General features: G+C 32.7%; 1 protein-coding gene and 2 non-coding genes across 4 annotated transcripts in view; 1 reads left to right on the top strand and 2 right to left on the bottom strand.

The window, feature by feature from the left end:
- LOC113394814 (uncharacterized) overlaps window positions 1-19,595 on the top strand; it is a 63,902-nt gene that overhangs the window by 9,719 nt on the left and 34,588 nt on the right. The window lies entirely within an intron of this gene.
- Trnad-guc (transfer RNA aspartic acid (anticodon GUC)) lies at window positions 3,024-3,095 on the bottom strand. Its single transcript has one exon. It is a non-coding gene; the product is annotated as a tRNA-Asp (tRNA).
- On the bottom strand, window positions 3,184-3,255 carry Trnad-guc (transfer RNA aspartic acid (anticodon GUC)). The gene has a single exon. It is a non-coding gene; the product is annotated as a tRNA-Asp (tRNA).

Raw genomic sequence — 19,595 nt, forward strand, 5'->3', positions numbered from 1 at the left:
TTTACCGCTCCTTTGAGCTTATCGCTAGTGCGAGGAGTGTGACGACAATATCCCAAAGGATCAGGATTGATTCTGCGACTTTTTACATCGCAAGGCGGCCCGTAAATCATTGCGCTACAGACGTTTGAATTATTGATATGTTTGTACATATTATACTTCTATGAAATGTAGCGCTATTTTGTCGATGATATTCAAATCAATACGCTTTATTTAGTCAATTGTTCCACGAACACGAACGTAAGCAAACGAGGACTACAATTAAACCAACGAAATGTATTCGTATAATATTTGAATATATAAATATAGAAATAAATATGTATGTCGAATGTATCGAACGTTTAATACATACGAATGTGCATCATTTATACCTAATACACTTTATCCTAATTTTAAGAAACGTTTTTGATGTAGCTTTTTCAGAATGCTTTTCAGAATGCCTGTATGTATCTAATATGTTCGAAAACATTATAGTTTGACGAAGTAAAAACGTCATTATACTGTTATAATTGAATACAATAATATATATATATATATCTATTCAATTATACCAGTGCAAAGTTAGGAGTAGATTGCTTGTATATTATATAATAAAAGACTTAATTGACTTAGAATTCTATGTTAATTTCGTCATATAGAGATGCAAATAAATACAGATTTTAAGGGAGGCGCTTCTTATCTAACCGCTTGTTGAAGTGTCGTTCTTAGTAGCCTATTAATACAAATTATGTTCATATACGTTTTTAGTATTAAACAAACGTATGGCGCCGAAGATCGTTTGTTCATTCCGCAAGCGAAGCCGCGATGCGTATTGCTTACTTATGCTTTCAAAATCGTAATTGGTGCTGTCTCGCGTCGTGATCATGAAAGTGATATTCTTGATGATACACGAACATCAATCTACATTAACTAACATATATTTACATAGCTACGTATATCTACCGCACGCGATTGTAAATGTGATTCTCTTTAAATTTTACTGATCGTTGAAGTATTTCTGTAAGTATAGACGCTTATTAGATAACTAGCTGAACCTTCGGCTTTACACGGGCATTATTTATAAAATTTTGCCAATGGCGCACAAACCGTTAAGCCCCATTTTGCAGAAGGGGTGATTTAAAAATAGTAGCCTATAGTACTCTGGGAATCAAACTATCTGTACACCAAATGTCATCTTAATCGGCTCAGCGGTTTAAGCATGAAGAGGTAACAGAGTTACTTTCGCATTTATAATATTGGCTTAGATTTATTCTTGTAATGTGGTATTCTACTATGTTTGAAAAAGCACTTCAAAATGTTGATTTTCCTAATAAAAGTCACAAAAAATATATTTCGGTAAAATAAATACGTTTTCTTGTCATATAATTAAATTAAATCTTTAAACCTTTTTTATTCCCGCAAAAACGCTGTCAGTCATTTTGATGACGTCATATTTATAAAAACAACAGTTGTGTATGTTAGACTGGCACTCAACGTTAACAGGTGTTTTTTGGGAAAATAATGAATTACAATCACGATCGTTGGAGTGAAATGTCTAAATACTAGCATTAAAACTCCAGAAAAGTTGTTTATCAATGTGCCAGATGATATTGAACTGACGCCACACCATGGCGTTTCGTGTTTTAGGTCACGTGATATACAGACTAAAATTTACCACTTTTAATTTCAATATAATCAATTAAAAATTAAAAATACAAATTTTATAAATTATTTTTCACTTCTGAAAATACCCTATTGTGATACTTAGTATATAAATATATTATATAAGATATTATTAACATTGTAGAGTCGGAAAATTCACGTTATAAGCTTATCTTAACATCTCGTGCTCAGATGTTTATTATCACTGATTCTATTAAAACGATCAATGTTATAAGTATTCCTAACGTTGGGAAAAACATTTTAAGTAAGCGGTGATAAGAAAGACAGGCAAAGGAAGATCAAAACGTCGACTCTTGAATTATAAAACGATTTTATAAAATTCAAAGTTTGTAAACCGTAAAAACATTTACGTATTTTTATTATAGATTAATTAAAGTTGTACGCGTATTGCCCCTCTTTCCCCTTCGTACTATACCCCGCGCCCCTGCGTCTGCCCGTAGGTGCCGCCATCTTTTTATCTAATGTAAAATATACCGGGACGCTAGTCTAATCCGCGCCGACGCAGGGGTTGCGTTACGCTCGCTTGCTATCACAGATAATACATATAAACTGAAACTTGCTATTAATTCTGTGTATTTTTCCCGTTAAGTATTGTAATACTGAATAAATAATGGTGGTTTCACTAAAAAGTAAATTATTCAAAACCGGTTAATTTTCATGCTCTCTAACCATACTAATGTGAGTGTGGTATTTTTTTTTTTGATACTTAACTTCTAAAAATAATCCTGTACAAATAAAACTTTCACATAATATAAGCGTATAAAACGCGTCTAATATTTTCGTAATAAATGGTTTTGTTCTAAATTAATTGTACTTTTAATATTTAATGAGAAACTAGCTAGTTATTATTTTCGTAATAAATATAAACATTAATAAAATGTTATTTTATTCACAGATAAAATAAGCTTTACCAACAATAATAAGATTTGTTCGAAGAGTTTTACATCGGATTTTTAAATAAAGAATATGTTTGGGTTGACTTTGATTTTATCTTTGTGTGGTCTGTGTAAATGTATTTAAATGTACTTGTATATGTTTAGTGTTATTAACGAGACTAGTACTAGGAACGAGAAAGTCCAAAACGCATCGGCGGTTCCTTTAATGCTCTATATATTCGAGGGTGGCCATAATCATAAGGCAGCAGTTTTTCCGTCGTCAAGACACTACGAATATTAAAAAATATATATAGTATCATATTTTATTATTTTTTGTAATTTATCAGTTTAAGAAACATCATTGCGCGGGGAATGGATCTCTGAACTCTAACGGAAGTATCGACGATTGACAATATTCAATAAGTATACTTCCCATTTACAGAAATATGCTTTATATTACTTAAGGGCAAAATCATAAAAAAAAAGCTTCTCCACGGCGGGGAATCGAACCCCGGTCTCCCGCGTGACAGGCGGGGATACTCACCACTATACTACCGAGGATTGTGAAATAACATCTAAATATACTCAAAGCTTACAGACATAAGCTTAATATTCCAAATTAAGAAAAGAATAGTCATAAAATTTGTATCTCCCCGGCGGGGAATCGAACCCCGGTCTCCCGCGTGACAGGCGGGGATACTTACCACTATACTACCGAGGACTATGAGCTATACGTAAAATTGTCCATCAGAATATTGGAATAAATAAAATTCTATCGTTATCTCTACTGTATCACTGCACTGTAATCACGAGATTTTATCTGCAGTGCTCTTCAGAAATAGCTCACTTCGTATCGAACCCGACAATAGCAGGCTTATTGGCGATATGCTATTTTGATGATTATTCTTATTATTACTATTATTTTATGGCATCCAAAGACATCCATAGATATCCATAGCATTAAATTTTAATATTTTCTTACTCAGCCAATGGGTAACAAACCTTGGAAACTGAGATGTTATGTCCCTTGTACCTGTAGTTATAGTAAGCTCACTCACCCAGACCGGAATACATATTACTTAGTATTACTGCTTCTGAATATATGATGAGTGGTTGTTTCAAACCCAGACGGGCTCACACAAAGCCCTACCACCAAGTAACAATAATTAATTCGCAAAGACAATCCTTTCATTATTAAAGTGTTCGCTTCTATAACGAAATCCCTCAAATACTTTTTACATTAAATTAGCAGCCTGTAAATTTCCCACTGCTGGGCTAAGGCCTCTTGTCCCTTCCAGGAGAAGGTTTGGTATTCCACCACGCTGCTCCAATGCGGTTTGGTGGAATACACATGTGGCAGAATTTCGTTGAAATTAGACACATGCAGGTTTCCTCGCGATGTTTTCCTTCACCGTCGAGCACGAGATGAATTATAAACACAAATTAAGCATATGAAAATTCAGTGGTGCCTGCTTGGGTTTGAACCCGAAATAATCGGTTAAGATGCACGCGTTCTAACCACTGGGCCATCTCGGCTCTTTAGTATAATACTTTTAGCATTTACAATTAATAAATTTAAATCACATGTTAAGATTTTTTTGATTGATAAGCCATATTATTAATAATGTTTATATATGAGCAGCTGATAAAAAAGTATTGAGTTGTATGCGTTTATTTCTATGCAAGATAAGTAATCATTCAATTGTATTTAATAAATAGCATTGCCGGCGATTTCGTGCACGTTCGATTTTAACAAAAAAGTTATTGTTGTAGCTTAAGTTACTCCTTATTACATCAGCTATATGCCAGTGATAGTCCCGTCAAAATCGGTGCAGTCGTTCCAAAGATTAGCGGGAACAAACAGACGGACAAAAATTGAAAATTGATGTACCGTGTATTGTACATACATATACATTTAGTAAAAAGCGGTTGTTTTAATATTAAAAATAGACAGTCTAATAAACTTATCGAAAAACATCTAATAATATTAACATTGAACGGATATGTAGTTTTGTTGTATATTTGTATCCTTGAGAAAAAGTAAAACCAAAATAAAAATAGGCTTAAAATAAATTTGGGTACCTAGGAGTATAGTGATAGATATCCCCGCCTGTCACGCGGGAGACCGGGGTTCGATATTAGATAATGTTTTCATGTTAAAGAACTCTGTAATATACAAAAATAAACCAAATATATGAATATAAAATCTATAATTATAAAATCGTTCATCCTAACTGACTATCAACGGAGAGTCAAAACTACTGTTTATCGAAATCGATAATTTCGATAAAAATCCGCTAAGGATGGATTGTTTTGAAAATTTCAACTTTAAGGGATAACGAAAACAGTATCTTGGTATCCTTTATTTTATGTTATTTTATCTTTTTATTATTATCTAAACGTTACAAAGTATACGTCCTTAATGAATTCGACAACACAGTACTGTCGAATAGATCGATTGGCTAATGTTTACATCTCATTGATTAATAAAATACGTAATAAAAACACTTTTCTTAAAACAAGCTTTTACATGCAAAATTTAATATATATACTGTTGACCGTTAAGGGGTTCCATTAGCTGGAAATAATGCTGGGTCAAGGGGTCAAGGTTACTTCGTCGGTAACATCCGCAAGCGATCCCGTGATGCCCCTCCTCAAGAGACGGAGTGGGTACCGCTGGTGTTTTAGTAGGTATTACGGCACATTAAGCGTTTGTGAGTCTTATATAACCACCACTTCTTGTAGGGAGAAAAGCTTATATAGTTACTCATAAAATACATTGACATCGGATCTGAATCAACATGAAACATTTCAACTCCGTAGGATAAGAGGATATTGAGGAGCTGAGATGGATTAGTAGTTAGAACTCGTGCATCTATAATTACGGGTTCAACCCAGGCAAGCACTATTGAATTTCCATGCTCGGTATTAGGTCCATCCTCCTTCTTCCTCTCAAAGATGGGAACTTCCCAGCAGCGGTACATTAACAGGCTGTTACGAGGAGAAACAAAGTCATTATGATTCAACTTCCAACAAAGAAATATTAAAAGTTAGCACGAATAACAATAGGATAATTAGTTTAGTCATACAAAGTCGGTACAACTAGTATACAAGTGAATAACGGACAATAATCTCAACTATAGAAGAAAATTAAGTGTGCTAAGGCGAACTTATACCAATAAGGAATCTCTTCCAGGCAATCTTTAAGGTGCCGAGAGGAGAATAATTAAAATTAAACAAGATCTAGATTGAAAAGGTAATTTTGAGAAATAAAGCGTTATTATTGAAATAAATTAATATTTAATACATATAACTGTATACTATTTAAATATATAAAGATGTCCTTGGATTGGTGATCTAGCTTTTGGCGTCGCAGGTTCAAACGCTGGCCATTGGACACAAATTAAGCATTATAACTCAGTAGTGCTCGTCCGGGCTCGATGAGTTTTAACACTGGGCTATATGAGTATAATATAACAAATGAAAAATCTATCATATTTGAAGATTACAATCATCCTATTTTTTTACTGTATTTTTAATCTTATATATAAAAGTAAGTGGCATTTTTCGTTGTCACTTTATAACTCAATAACGGGCTCATCTATCCAAACCAAATTTTCAGGGTTTGTTCGGACTATTTAGTAGATGGTTTATGTGAAGTTTGCACAAAATCGATCGAGTGGTTCTTCATTTATCACATTTTTTGTAACAAATGATTTCAATAAATGGCGGGTCATTTTCTTAATGGAGATTTTTTAGACGGGGAATTGTCCGTCAAATTAAAAGTAACTATCAATTAAAAATGAGTACACTCATCCACCAGTTTCAATAGGTAATACGTCTTAATTCGAATTATTATTTCCACAAACGGTAAGTTTTGAACTGTTGAAGTGATTACATGTATGTGTGTTTCTTAATTTGAAAAAAAAACATATTGCTGTGTATTTTATTATTTTGTAATGGATTATTTTATTGACATTTTTTTATACATTGACAACGAATGCAGTTATATAGGTACACCACTATTAATGTAGCAAAATTTTCAGATGAAACGCCCGGCATGTGTTGTGCTAATGGCAAAGTTAGATTGCCAGCATTAGAAATTCCAACCGAACCATTATATTCATTAATATTTGGGACATCTCAAACATCGAAGCATTTTTTGACTCATATTCAACAATACAATTCGGCATTTCAAATGACTTCTTTTGGTGCTACTAAAATTATTAGAGGTAATTTCATGCCGACGTTTAAGTTAAATACTTCAACTGGATTGTCCCATATTTATATCAATCTTAATCATAAAGTATTCGATAGTTTTAAAAATTCTTATCGAACAACCTAAAATTGCGTACATGTTACAGATTCAGGGCCAGATTTATCATCAAGTTGGTTCGTTATTGCCGTACTGGTGATGAAAATCGTGAATTGGATCAACGTTGTACAATTGTTTCTAATACAAGACTTTACAAGATTATTCGAAAGCTACAATGGTTTTTCCATCAGCATAATGCATTAGTTCAATCGTTCAAAATTGCTCTCGATCGTATGCCATCTGATAATCACAAAATCGTAATAAGGCCTGATAGAACACCTTTTGGAGAGCATGCTGCATTGTAATTGTTGGTGATCAATTTCAATCCCGTGATATTGTACTTCATCGCAGAAATGAGGAATTGCAACGTGTTTCGGAACTTCATCGTAGTTATGATGCATTACAATACTCAATATTGCATTGGAAAGATGACGATGGCTACCACATCAATATACCAATGACTGATCCACAAACCGATAAATAATCCTATTTTCTGTGTGTTGACATTTTCATTTTCCAAAGTCACATTTTGTATTTATTTTCAGGTCTACATATACAGAAAAAAGTTAGTGTCATGAATTTTTATTCGTATCGATTGATGGTTCGTTCACAAGCACAAAATTATATCTTGAGATGTGGTAAACTATATGTTGTAACTTTGATATGTATGCCAAAATAGAAACTGAACGTCTTAATTTTATTCGTTTCAACCGAGCAAAATTAAGATTCGAAGAATATATTCATTTGCAAGATGCGATAGCGAATGATGCTAATGTAAATGACATCGGGCGATTGACCATATTGCCATCTTCGTTTACTGGTAGCCCACGGCATATGAACGAATATGCACAAGACGCAATGTCTTATGTACGAAAATATGGTCGATCTGATCTGTTCATTACATTTACATGTAATCCGCAGTGGGATGATATTAAAAACAATTTCTTTGAAGAACAGTCGACTACTGATCGTCATGACATTACAGCACGTGTTTTTCGGCAAAAATTATGTTATGTTATGTTATTGTTGTTGTTTATGTTTTGAATTAATTTTTTAAATAGCTAGCAATTAAGAAAATATATTTTTTTAAGAAATGAATCGATGTTCTAACTCATTTTTGTATTATATCACTTTATACGTAGCGAAGCACGTACCGGCCTGCTAGTATCTTATACTCGTATATTAGTATCGTAAGCCGATTTTTGTCCCGGTGATAATGCGACGATGGCTGGATATAAAAAATCGGTCATAGGGTCATATTGAAGATCTCCAGCCGTTGATGTGCCGAAAATTAAACAGGTTTCTTGATTGCAATTTCCTAAATTGTGACGATTTAACAAAGGATTCATTTTAGAGAGCGGAAACAAGTTGCTGGCCGGTTAGAGAGCTATACTGCGGCTGTATAAGAAAAAAAAAATGAAATACATTAACAAAATTAAAGTAATAAATAAAGCTGAGCTTAGGTCTCCATTCAATGCAGATTAGCGGATACAAATATGATTAAACAGATTAAGACATAAAACATGACATTACTACACATATAAATTAAGCAACCTAGGAACAAGGTGTTTCTAGGAAGTTATTCAGGTGTTTCAACCACGGCCATATCGAATTGGGAAATTGTAACTGTTTCGAGAAATTTGTATCACTTAAACTCCCTTACTATGAATACGAACTTAACTTTAAAAAAAACAGTCGTTTAAAATAGAACGTAAATTGTCGAATAACTGTACACATTGATATATGCTTTCTAAATAAAATAAAAATAACACGCTTATCGAGAACTCGTTCCACTTACTCGTTTTATATAATCGAAAGTTATCGGTTTAAGGTATATATTATTTAATCGTTTTTAATATCGATTTTTTTTTAAATAATTACTATAAGTGTTGTGTAGTGCGCATAATAAATGACAGTGACGTGTATTATTGTATTATTGTTAAACATTACTGTGTACAGTGTGTAATGTGCGTGTTGATTTATTAATGTATTCATATATCATATATTAATACATAATACTTTATAGAAAACGTTGAATATTGATAATCTAATCTTGTCAAAATCAAAATCAAAATATACTTTATTCAAGTAGGCTTTTACAAGCACTTTTGAATCGTGATTTAACAAACTATTTAAAGTAAAGCTACCACCGTTTCGGAATGTAGATTCTACCGAGAAGAATCGGCAAAAAAGACAGTAGTTACTCTTTTTCAATATCCAAAAATACAGTCATATAACATATAATACAATTATATATGTATGTGATGTCGCTTGCCTGGAAGTCACTAAGCATTAACTCCACGCTTTTTTATCATCAATATAATCTTGTATCGACAAAGTTAAAAATGTCTGCGGAATTTTATTACAGAAGCGGATACCTTGCCTCAAGAATGATTTATTGACTGCGCAGTCGGAAACTTGGCGTTCTAAGCTTATCCTTACTTCTTGTGCACATACAATGATGATTATCACTGATTTTATCAAAGTCTGACTGACTTTTCTCTCTTTATATGAAGAATATAACGAAGTTCATTTACGGTGCTTACAGTAGAGTGATCTGACAGATATCGTCTCGTAAGGAATTTCACAACACAATCTCCTGTCTTTCTATTTCGCTCTATCTCTTTCTATTATAATGTCATATTAATTAAGCCTATTTTTTGTTATTGTTTTAATTCACATGGGATTTTAATAAAAAATATATATATAATATATTTATAACCAAAATAACTTAGTTCAAACCGGATGTCCCAAGACACCGAGAGACAGCCGAGATGGCCCAGTGGTTAGATCGCGTGCATCTTAACCGATGATTTCGGGTTCAAACCCAAACAAGCACCGCTGAATTTTCATGTGCTTAATTTGTGTTTATAAATCATCTCGTGCGCGGCGGTGAAGGAAAACATCGTGAGGAAACCTGCATGTGTCTAATTTCAACGAAATTCTGCCATACATATACACTACATGTGTATGCCACCAACCCGTATTGGAGCAGCGTGGTGGAATATGCTCCAAACCTTCTCCTCTAAGGGAGAGGAGGCCTTAGCCCAGCACTGGGAAATTTACAGGCTAATGTAATGTAATGTAATGTCCCAAGACACATCTGCTTTGTTTTAATGTTAAGTTAAGATATCCTTACATTTAAAGTAGAACTTCTTTTTTAATATAAAAGTTATTATTGGCAGAACCACAAAGATTTATCATGTTAACAAGAGTTATCTCAATAAAATTGTAAACATCCGAAACTGGGAATACACTTTTTATAGACAATGGTGTAACTTCTCGCCCTACTCTATACGATAGCTATAATATTGGATGGAAAGTTTGAAAAGGTTTATACTCATACGAATACCGTATATAAATATGTTATAAAATAACGAAATAATATTTGACTCAGCAACTCGCTTGACAACTCGGGTCATGATGATTTTCGTTTTCTAAAAAACATGTTTTGATATTTCAATTATAATATATTTTACTCTTATGTATTCATTTTATTTGACAATTTGTTTTAAATAATCTTAATATATTCCATGTTATTCGACGAACTTGTAATACTAATACGTTTAATCTGGTCACATATACATACAGTACATTCAATCAATTTATTTAATAAAAAATACTAGTTTTGTCTTTGTTAAATATAAAATTTAAGTGATGATCCAAAATAATTAATATTCATTGATATAAATATTATTATGATATATAGATATACTGAATTAAATAGGTAACATCACGGTATGTACGTACATATTATTATATATTTTGTAGTAGGGCTTTGTGCAAGTTCGTCTGGGCTGGTACGACTAACTCATCACGTATTGTGTCGCAAATTTGAAAAGTAAGCCATTGAGCCTACAGGCACAAAGCACATAACATCTTAGTTCCCAAGCTTGGGTGCGTATTTGCGATGTAAAGGATGGTTAATAAGTCTATAGGCGGTGGTGACCACTTAACGTGTGGTTTCGTTTAAAATGTTGCCTAGTTATTTACAATAATAAAAGTAAAACCATCATGTAATATCGATTCGATTGACTTAACAGAAAAAATAAAGAGAATCAGTTAGATAATACATTATGATATGTATGACAGTTCAAGTATTAAAGATTTGTACACAGAATAAAAATGTGTCGAATGTTGTAAACTTAAGTCGAAAATGAAGTTAACATAGCCGCGCACCGTAAATAAACACATTGTTATTTTCTCATAAACACATCGTCAAATTTAAAAATTACTTTTCGACATATTTTTTTCTGAGATAACGATCATATTTCGGTTGAGTAAAGTTTACTTATTGAATATCTGTTTTGTATTTAGTAGATTTAAATTTCCCTTTAACAATGCGTACGAAACCGGTAACGGTTTAGAATTCTAGCACATAAAATTAATCTTGGGAGAAATGCATCTGTGACGCACTATCTTGAAGCTTATCATTTTAAAACATTAATAAAATATTTTAAGGGTTATTGTTATCCTTTTTCAAGTAAAGAAAAGAAAAAAAATGGCTAGACTAGACTAGAGAGAATGAAGTAACAATATTTTTAATCCGAAAACGGAAACAGTTCTGCAGTTGAGATTTCGTACTAGTTCAGTGACCGAATCGCGAATGTATTTGATGAATAAATTGAGAATGATCTTGGAAGTTGAGTTATGGTCGCGAAAAGAAATGAAACATAATTTAAATTAAGATTTAACATTCATTTTCTGTCGGTTGCAGAAGTATAACCCTTCCAAATAAAGATGTCCATAAAATACGGCTTCACTTTTACAACATGAGTTATAACTATACAGGGTGTCATTAGACGATTCATCTCAAAGAAACACTGGAAGCTTCAGCATCAATCATGTTTGGAAACACTTGAATATTAACCTGATGTCTCTGAGTGACAATTTATATTAATGGATTTTGGTTCTTTGAAGGGCAAACTTGGTAAACCGAGTTATCTATTTGAAAACTTTTCATAGTAGGTTTATGTAGCAAATTAGTAGTTGAGGCATTAAATTGGTTAAGATTTTTATTTAAAAAAAAGAATCAAAATAAATAAAAATAACGTATAGTTTTAATGTAATTAAGAAAAAACAAATAAATTTTAATCTATAAATCTATTCCAAGTGATAGGTACTTTAACGCAATGAGATTTTGGATTGGATGGATTTTGTTGTATAGAAGGTAATTAAACTCGAATGTAAGTCATGTTCTAAGATTTGTTTGCTCGTGAGATGCTGGTCACAGCATTTAATGACTGGAATTATAATAAACTGGGTTAAGAAAGCAGTGGGTTTAACCGCGTAATAGTTTACCAAGAAATTAGTTCCGCAGGAGCGCGTGTACTGATTTGCTGCTTGTGTTGGACTATAAAATTGGACTACAAAAAGGCATAGTTATTTGCAACTTACCAAAACAAATATAATTTTCGTTCGTCTGTCTATATTATGTTCGAAAAAAATTAAGACAGTTAAATATTACACACACATATAATCGGAGTACTATATATGTTACTGTAAAAGCTCGAACTAAGGTAAATCGTAAGATTTACCAAGTGAATGCTGATGGCAAAAGTTCGAATCCCAAAGCCTTATGGACATTTAACATTCATAATCGGTAAATCTTAGGTTTTACTGGAAAGTCTTAAGATTTACCGTAGTTCGAGCTTTTACAGAAACATATACATGAAATCTGTATTCCATGATATCGATTAGTTTTCATTTCATCAAAATCGTGTTTATATAAAGTTATAACTTCAAATTTACGTATATATATTTAAATACAACTGGCTGTTAAAACGCAGGCCATAGCATCAGAATAAAAAAGAAAAAAAAAACATCATCAGTTCGCATGCCTCGGTGAAGATGTCGAGGAAAATACCTATGCATACACACACATACATAACATCATCACATCACATACACTAATAATTCCATTTGCTACCTCATCCCTTATTTGACTGCGCGATTAAGAAATGCAAATATAAATTGATTAGCATCACTTATTGCTACCGAGTTGTAGAGTACCGGCTTAAATATGCATATGACATAGATTTATTCAACTTCAAGTGTACCCAAAGGTTTTCTGTGAAAATATTGTATTTAAGACCGCCTTTACTACAGTTCGTAACATTTATTTTTGTGTTTCTATCTCTGTATGTAATTTAATCTTTGCGGTACAATAAATTGTTTATGAAGATTCTTTTTTTAAATCAAATGTTATATTTGATTTTAGCGTCTCGTGTCTCTTTGATTTTTTTTTATTTCTATTGTAAATATATATTAATCTTTTACGGTTCCATGAAATTCTTATTATTTCAAACATTAACAATATAATCTATAGATACATATATATTTAAGATGGCTTAATATTTCAAAAATGTGAATATTTATCGAAGATTGTTGTTTCAAAGCCGATAATCTGCTGTAGGTATATTTTTTTTAATGATTATATCGGCAGTAGAAAAGAAGAAGAGCTAAAGCGCCAAAATGGTACAGTTGCAAAATGAGGTTTAAAGTTTTTACTTTAAATCACATTATCACTAATACACTTTTGCGCTTTATAATACAGCCGTGAATATTTGACAGTATAAAACATATATTTGTATGGTACACGGTAACTCTTTAAAAGATAGTGGTTGTAATCTTTTATAGATCTTGTTCATAAGTGTTCTTTTTCTTTATGCTTAGACCGGCATTCCTGTTATAGACTTGCTCACCCCGTGATCCACTTCAAGTTTGCAGGCGACGCTCGGTTAAAGCGAGATGCGCTTAGATTAGTCGGATGTACACGTACAGATATTGATAATTGTTTCAGTCTGTCTGTACTCGCTTGTAAACTCGATCAATAAACATTTATAATGACAGTTGAATGAAAAGATTTTTTTTTATTTAACTCGATGTTTTGATGCGATGATCAGAAGGTAGTTTTTATGGAATTAAAACCGGAGTAGCATAGGATTTTATTTAAAACGTTTGGAGTTGATGGCTTATTTAATGCTTCGTCTCCGTCTTTCGGATGTCGAATCAAAGATAAGAGAAAGAGAGACCGTTCAATGTTAAATTAAACGCCCGATACTATTCTACTAAAGCTTGCAGTTTCCCGCCTTCAGCATCTAATCGAGTCTCGCTACCTTATAGAGGTTATCGTCGCAACTGTCTGGATATCGCCATAAGCTACGTTTGACAGTCCGCTATCTTCACGCATTCGCCTGAACAAACCACTGCCGTTATGACTTAAACTACAATAAAAAGATTAACTACTGAGTTTCTTGCTTTTTCTTTCGGTAGGATCAACTTTTCGAACCGGTGGTAGCTTTACATTCAATTCAACACTGTTACATGGCGATTGATGCTTTTATACAGAATAACCTACTCGAATAAAAGGCAACTATTACAGGCATTACAACGTCGAAATCGAAAGTAAACTGTTTCATCTAAAGTTTCCTTTTTTAATTCACTGGATCATATCTGCTTTTACTCTAGTCCTATTCCAAACTGGTTAGACGACACGGCTTTATTAACTCAAATTAAATTTCGTATATACACAATAATTAACTTTTTATACTGCTTTAAATATGAGAATATAATTCACAGATTAAAAAATATATATATTTTTGGTTTTGTCCACATCGAAGTCACTTGAAATACTTTCGCATTCGTAATCACAATTTGTAAAATACAATGAAAGTCTTCCTGGAATGTGAACTGAATATTCCATTGTTATAAATATATTTAATAATATAAATTAGTCATATTAATTACTTTAGCAATTTAAAAGTTCAATTTGAGGTTTTATCGGTTATCTCGATATAGCGAATATTTGGCGTTGTAAATATTATGATTAGGTATTCAAGTATAAAAGTAAAAATTGAAATATAATTTGTTATTATAATTAACTATGTACGTTTTATAGGAATAGCAATATCTTTTTCTGATTGGTTATATTGCATTTAAATACATTCAAAAATTTTACTTGGGCTTTGTGCAAGCCCGTCTGGGTAGGTACCACCCACTCATCATATATTCTATCGCCAAATAACAGTACTCTGTATTGTTGTGTTCCGGTTGGAAGGGTGAGTGAGCCAGTGTAATCACAGGCACAAGGTACATAACATTTTAGTTCCCAATGTTGGTGGCGCATTGGCGATGTAAGAAAATGGTTAATATTTCTTACAGCACCATTGTTTAGGCGGTGGTCATCATTAACCATCAGGTGGTCTATTTGCTCGTCCGATTATGTATATCGTAAAAAAAGATCTAAATTTTGTCTTTATTTAATAGCAAAGCAAAATGTGGGAATATCCCAAGGACTCTAAGTCTTTATTATTCAATATCACTTCATTGTCTCAGCATTATCTATTTAAGTCAATATATTTAAAAAAAAATCAATATTGAGCTAGCCGTTAAATTATACGTTTTGTAATCTGTCAATAAAAGATAACGAAGAAAAATGGATAAAACCAACCAAACGTATTTGCCTTTAAAGTCACGTTAATAAAACGTTCGTTCCTCTTATTTTCCCTCTGGGAGAAGGATTAATCAGATTGTAATGCTTGTTTCATAGTTCATAATTTTTTGTGTTATTCCATCCCTTTTTTTTACGCGATATGTTAATTGGTGTTGTTATAGGACCTTTTTGTCGACTTTTATCGTCGTGAATTAATATAACTGTAGGATCGTTTTACATTTAGTAAATTATTTATTTTACTAAGTCTTTCTGTAACTTTGAATTTGTAAATAGCTTCGATTATTTATTTGTGTAAATAGACTGCTAAAGCTGAAAACGTGTCGAAAAAAGTAGTGGCCAACTGTTGGCCACTAAGTACACGCACACTAGTGAAATAGTGTGACGTTTGGCAGGTGTCAAGCGTAGCTGTCACGCACACCAAGATAATAAAGTTCGCTCTTTTGTTTTAGTTCTTTTGTAGTACGACTCTACCTATCTATAAAAGGTTTTATATATAATTTGACTGGTTAATCGAGTTAATTTAAATAAAAGTTGTTGAGTATTTCTGTCAAGACCAGATGGACTAGATCTGGACAGTGATGAGACAGTCAATTGGTTAGATCACGTGAATCTTAACCGTTAGTTGCAAGTTCAGTCTGTGCCTTTTTGTATATATATTTATCTATTGATACAGATATTTCGCTGTATTACAAATACCACAGTGAGATAGAGAAATATATAAAATAAATAATAAAAGAGATCAAAAAACACCTACATATTTAAATTACGGGTTTGTAACGGACCTCGTGTTGAGCATTGTGAGAAAGCTTGTGTCGGATGAAATTACGCTACGTTTGTAAAAAATAATCCGCGTTGGAGTGAGGTTTTTTTTTAAATAGGTTTGAGCACTCGTAAATTGACCATTTGGTATATAAAGTGGTCACCAACGCCCATAGACATTGGCACCGTATGAAACTTTAATCATTTCACCTGTCCAGTGCGTCAACTCTGGGAAGTAAGTTATTATGTTACTCCCTTCTAACCGGAACACAACAATACAAAGTCGAATATATAGGCGATACCTGGTGGTAGGGCTTTCTGCAAGCCCATCTGGATAAGTACCATTCACTCATAAGATCTTCTGCCGCCAAGCATCAATACTTGGCATTGTTGTATTCCGGTTTGAAGGGTGAGTGAGCGAGAGTGACTACAGGCACATGGGACATAACACTTGGTTCCCAAGGTAGATGGTGCACTGGCGAAGTACGGGATGCTTAATATTTCTTTCAGCGCCAATGTCGATGGGTGGTGGTGATCGCTTAACCTACTAAGACCGACCTGCGAAGCCCTAATTGGTTAGTCGAAAGGTGGTGGTGGAATGAATTGTAAGACAATCTCGAGTGGAGAGGAGCTACTTGGCCAACAGTGGTACGATTACATAATACAAGTATAAGTACAGTAGCTATGTGTTTAAAGCAAAATTAAAGCGAAAGTCGGAAGGAAAAGGAAAATATTTGCCTTTTGAATTGATAGTACAATCGTACAGTCAGAGTTCCCTAATTTATTCAAGTATTTTATCTCCGTAGAACACATTACGTCAACATCCTAGTCTTATCTTGAAAATGCCGCAAATTTGTGGCCATATAAAAGGTGGAACAAGGTTCTGTAGCATTTTATAGATAAAAAAAATACGTGTGCGTTGAATATTTAATATTTAAATTGTTTAATTTGAGAAAAACCTAGGTTGTTACTTAAATTTTATGTGTATTAATATTTTATTATTAGTATTTGTTGTTATAACAGCAACAGAAATACATAATTTCAACTGTTCAGATTTCGCGGTTCTTGAAAAACAGCCTGGTGACAGACAGACGGACGGATAGTTTTTACCCTTTGGGTACGGAACTCTAAAAACCAATATGTGTATAATGTACGAAAGAAAGCGATTTGTTGTAAATTATTATTTACTGACACAAGTCAGAGGTAAACTCTTATTTGGTAATATTTGTATTCTTATAAACTATGGTAGGCATTTTTTCAATCGTTTTTATACTTTGTTTACGTTTTTGTCTTAGATAAAAAAATAAAAAAAATTGGTTGTGCCCTCTGCATAGATTATTTAACCAATGTCACGTGCGACGGAGAAGACACGATGGAGATTGAACGGTATGACCAAGATTACAGGCTTAATTTTATTTTGAAGGCATATTAGTAGACTCTTTTTAACCGATCACTTAAATAAACAGTAATAAATAACTGATTACGCTCAATGTATTTATATAAAAAATTACATACTTAGATTATATATAAATCTTACTATATTGGTGTACGTGACAGCTACTTTGACACTTGCTAAATGTCATACTATTTTACTAGTGTGCGTCTACTTAGTGTCCAACAGTTGGTCACTATTTTTTTCGACTTCTTCTCCGCATTGTCAGTCTTTCTAGACATTTAAATAACCAATTCTTTGTATTCATTTTTAATATTGTCTCATTTCTTATAATTATTATAACAAAAAAAGCAATCGACTTTTCTCGACGTTTCGACAGAGTTAAATGAATTGAATGATTGAACTCCGAATTACCTACTGAATAAAAGTCTCAAATACAATAGATAACATTTGTTCTTACCGTTACTACAAAGGGAGAAAAGCTTAAGCGCCAAAATAGTACTATTAGGAAATGAGTCTTAATGTAAAGTTAGTAAATATAATTTCCGAAAACTAGAATTTTGGTGCGTTAGCTTTTCCTCCTTTTCTGCTTTATAAATGGATAAAGGAATCTGGATATATGTGTGTATAAAATTGAAGTTAATTATGCGCAGTGTGATTATACAATCAATATACTGTTGCTCGTCACTAAATGACGCACTGGTACATCGACTTTTACCGTTCAACTGATCACCATGACAATTAAGTAGGAAATATATACACAAACATGATTGCTTCGTGGTAGGGCTTCGTGCAAGATGAGGGCAGGTATCTATCGCTCATCAAATTTTCTACCAAATAGCAATACTTAGTATAGATGAATAGCACCAGGCACATTATATCTTAGTTCCAAAACACGAAGGTGCGTTGGTGATATGACGAAGAATTATTCGTCTTATTAATTATAATTAATAATTTATATTTGTAACAAGCAGTTGCCCGCGGCTATGCTCGCGTGGAAGCTGAATTTTATTTACAGATTAACTTAAAATATTACGTTAATTTAAGACCTCTTTGTACATATTATGTACAAAGAAACGCACCTTCGGGTTTTGGAACTAAGATATAATGTGCCTGGTGCTATTCATCTATACTAAGTATTGCTAGAAAATTTGATATATCGCATTGGTGTGTATTTCAACCCTTATGGTATAATATTTGGAAACGCATAAATACGTATCTACTTATTTTTAATCAGTATCCCAAAAATAAAGTTTCATGTTTCTAAAGTAAAAAAAGATGGACTTCCATACAAAATTTCAACCCCCATTTCAACACCTTAGGGGTAGAATTTCCAAAATCCCTTCCTTAGTGGGTCTACTCAATGAAACGATCCTACTCACCAAATTTATTAGTAGATTATATGTGTTTAAGGGCAGTGATGACCAATTATTATCAGGTGGTCCATTTGCAAGTTTGCCTGCCTATATAATAAAAAAAAACATACATGGCAATATCTGAAGGGTAAGGAATATACATTGTAAAATCAAGACGTTTTTCTAAGAGTCCACTTGAATTAAGTATGCTACGATCAGAGTGTAGAACGTATCTTCATGGTCCACTCGAATGAAGCAGGCCATTCTTGGACACTTAACAAACCGCGCTATCATCCAAATGTGATCACGAAAGTTCTAACGGGCGTAAATTTTTTTATTTATGTTACGGTGAAAGTGAAGCAATTGTTGCTTCCGACTTTGACCTCGAATAAAATAAAAAAAAGTACACGCAGATATGGATTGGATCTTTCCATATTTTTTTTGTTTTATTTTTTTTAACTCATTATTTATGTAGAGACTTTTTCCTTATACGATTCTGAATGTAATTATTGTACGTCGAAGTCCTTTTTTTATTTATTGAATATAATTTAATGACACAGCACATTTATTATAATGAATTATTTTTTTTATTTTTGTGATACTGATATTACTTTAAACCCTGTATGCGTTTGTATCGTTTGTCATTTTCATTAAACTGAATGTTGTTTATTTTTTTTAAGCTGTATAAGCCAGTCTGGAATTGAAATTTATAGCTTTTCGATTTACAAAAGTAGTTCAACGTCATCGTTATAAAATATTTATTTACATAACCTCAACGAAGCTC

This window comes from Vanessa tameamea, chromosome 17 (assembly GCF_037043105.1).
Source record: "Vanessa tameamea isolate UH-Manoa-2023 chromosome 17, ilVanTame1 primary haplotype, whole genome shotgun sequence".
Classification (NCBI taxonomy): domain Eukaryota; kingdom Metazoa; phylum Arthropoda; class Insecta; order Lepidoptera; family Nymphalidae; genus Vanessa; species Vanessa tameamea.